At 36.8% G+C, this 3508-nt stretch overlaps 1 pseudogene; it reads left to right on the top strand.

Moving 5' to 3' along the window:
* The first annotated feature begins 2229 nt into the window (after nucleotides 1-2229).
* Nucleotides 2230-2719, top strand: LOC101571343 (annotated as a pseudogene).
* Nucleotides 2720-3508: the final 789 nt, after the last annotated feature.

Below are 3508 nucleotides of genomic sequence, written 5' to 3'. Positions count from 1 at the left end.
TTCTTGATGATAGCCATTCTTTCTGGGGTGAAATGGAATTGTAGCATTGTTTTAATTTGCATTTTTCAAATGATTAATAATGTTGAACATTTTTCATATATTTATTTTCCATTTGTATTTCTTCATCTGAGAAGTTTGTATTCATCTTGGATGCCCATTCTTGCATTGGATGTTTGAATTTTGGGAGATATTGAATATTTTTTCAAATATTTATTTTTTGTTTGCACTTCATCTAAGGAGTATCTATTGATTCCAGATGCTTTTGATTGGGTCTTTAAATTGGAGGAGATGTCTGATTTTTTTTTTTTTAGTTCTTTATATAGTCTAAATATTTGTCCTTTGTCTAACAAATAGTTGGGTAAAAATAAAAAATTTTGCCACTCTGTGTTGTCTCTTTCCTCTGTTGATGGTTAATTTTGCTATGAAAAATACTATTTAATATAATAAGATTCCAATTGTTGATTCTTTGTAATCTTTCCTATGTGACTGGGATTTTGTTCTTAAAGTCTTTGCCTACACCCAAGTCACCAAAAGTGTTACCTATTTTACCTCCTGGTGGATTAAGTGTTTCTGTTTTTATATTTAGATCTTTGATCCATTTCATTTTTAGTTCAGCAAGTAGTGAGAGATATTGATATAGTTTTTTACATCTGAAAAGCCAGTTTTTCCAGCACCATTTGTTGGTTGTTTCCACTATGCATACTTTCAATAGAATATCTGATCTGCCATATATGTGTGAATATGTTTTATATAATCCAGTTCTTTTCTATTTTGAACATTTCATGCTTTCTAACACTTTTCTAAGATCTTTTTTAAATCTGTATATATTCTGGTTTCACTAACCATATTCTTCATGGTCATCATCTCTTTAGTTATTGGTGAAATTATTTGATTTTTTTTTCTAGAGCTTCACTCTTTGTTACTTCTGCTATGATCATTTCAGAAAGCTTATCTGGGTGACTTTTGATTTCTTCCACCTCAATGCCCCCTGGATTTTCCTTGGGCAAACTAGAGGTCTCAGTTTGCATCTTACTTCTATATCTTCTCATTTTTTTTCCATTTGTTTTCTGCATTGATTCCTATCAATTGCTTAAGGTCAGAAGTTTTGTTACTACTGCTGAGACCTCCTTAGAAAATGATTACTTTTCAGAGATATCTTCTAGGTATAGTTGTGTTATGGTTTGTCTCTAGGTTCCCCCCACCACCACCAGAGCCTCATACAGTCATGGGGTGGACTTCTAAAGATTCTAAATTAACTCATGATCCACTGGGATTATGGGTGATCCCAGGCTGGGATTATGGGTCTGAGTACTGCTGGGATTATGGGTGTGAGTGTTACACCCAGCCTGAAGTGGATAGGCTGAATATAACATAAATGAGACAGAGAGACAGACTTCTCTGTTGCCATTGTTGCCACTGCTTCTGCCCATGTGCACTTGCTGTTTTCCGCTGCCATGAACTACTACCCTCTGCCCTGTGCCACTTTTCCTTGGAGCCAGCTGAATATGGACTGAAACCTCCATTAACTGTGAGCCAAATAAACTTTCCTCCCTTTATTTTGGGTGTCAGGTATTTGTCCCAGCAACGAGAGAAGAGTAACTGAGACAAGCTAGCTTTTGGCTTTTAAGTCTGTCCTAAGATCTTGCCTCTTCAATTTACTAGGGTTGAAAATTTGCTGCCTATTTTGCCTACCATCCAGTTCTTTGATACTAGATTTTTTTGTTGTTTTGTTTTTAGTTTTTAGTGGGTTTGGGGTTTTGGGGGGTGTTTGTTTGTTTGTTTTGTTTTTGGTTTGGTTTGGTTTTTTGTTTTGTTTTGTTTTTATTGCAGAACCGGGGATTGAACTCAGATTCTTGCACTTGCCAGGGAAGCACTTATTCTACTAAGCCATCTCGCTGGCCCCAGCTATGATATTTTTTATGATCCCTAGACCATCTCAGTATTGGCATACAAGAAAGAACAGCTCTTGTGCAACCTTGCCTAAAGTAATACAATCGATAGTGACAATAACATCAAATACAGTCTAGAAAATGACAAACTAGTAATTATTAACTTGTCAGTTTTAACCAGAGGTATAAAGTTTTATAGTTATATAACAAAATCTAAAACAAATCAGGCCATTCCATGGATGCCAGTTAACTGAGTGTGTGTAGAGGAGCTGAGTTGGAGGAGAGCAAGAAGATCCACTGGGGACATGTAGTTTTGAACCTTCACATTTCTAACCCCGGATCTCAAGATGCATAATGATTCCTGCCCATTGGAGTGTAAGGTTTATGTAGGGAATCTTGGCAACAATGGCAACAAGATAGAGCTGGAATGGGCTTTCAGCTATTATGGACCACTGTGGAGTGTGTGGGTTGCTAGAAACCCTCATGGCTATGCTTTCATTGAATTTGAGGATCCCTGAGATGCAGTAGATGCTGTCTGAGAGCTCAACTAAAGAACATTATGTGGCTGCCGGGTCACAGTGGAGCTATCTAATGGTGAAAAAAGTTGAAATCATGGCCCTCCTCCTTCTTGGGATCGTCGCCCTCAAGATGATTATCATAGGAGCAGTCCTCCACCTCTCCTTCATGAAGGAGAAGTTTCTCTCGCAGCCACAGCAGGTCTTTCTAGAGATAGGAGAAGAGAGAGATCACTGTCTAGGGAGAGAAATCACAAGCCGTCCCGATCCTTCTCTAGGTCTCGCAGCTGATCTAGGACAAATGAAAGGAAATAGAAGATCAGTTTGCAGGAGAAGTGTACAAGAACTAACTTCACTGATGGGAGTATGTACAGAAAATCCAAATTCTGTTTGAAACTTCATAAGCTTGGTGTGTTTTTAAGATGTTTTAGCTGTTCACCTTTGTGTCTTGGAACAGTGACACAAGATAATTCTCTCTGGTTTGGGATCACTCATACGAGGCATGTAATACTAATAATTGTTACTTTACAATGTTTCCTTAAGCAAAATTAAATTTGCTTTGCACTTTAGTCTTACACAGACTGAAAATGAACCTCTAAACCTGCCTAAAGTGTGATGTTCTAATATTACAGAAACAAAACTGGCAAAAATTGAACAAGACCTGTTTCATAGCTCATATAATAGTGTAAAGGTGTGCCACCAGATACAGATAAGGGCCACATGCAAAACTAGGTGAGTGTGGTTTTAAAAATGGAACCAGTCTTTATCCTGGGCAGGGGTTTTTTGATTGGTATAGTCAGGCAAATTTCAAGGGAGTTTATGTTTGCTAGGTCTCAAAGTTTCCTTCTGTGATTCTGTGTGCCAGTACATAGCTGTTTGTATCTTTATTTGGAAACCTGAGATTTCAAAGAACCAATGTCCTGCCAGGTTAAGGGTATATTGTAGAACTGAACTTTTGCGTTACTGTGCAAGATTTTTTTCATGTTGTTATTTGTAATATGTTTTGTGAGACTCTTTGGGATTAAAGTCTTGGTTATAAAAAAATAAATAAATAAAAAATAAAATAAAACAAATCAGAAAATTATATACAGTAAATATCAATAG

The sequence above is a fragment of the Octodon degus genome, unplaced genomic scaffold (genome assembly GCF_000260255.1).
Source record: "Octodon degus isolate 3935 unplaced genomic scaffold, OctDeg1.0 scaffold00287, whole genome shotgun sequence".
In the NCBI taxonomy this organism is placed as follows: domain Eukaryota; kingdom Metazoa; phylum Chordata; class Mammalia; order Rodentia; family Octodontidae; genus Octodon; species Octodon degus.
This window is presented reverse-complemented; position numbering and strand designations above follow the sequence as displayed.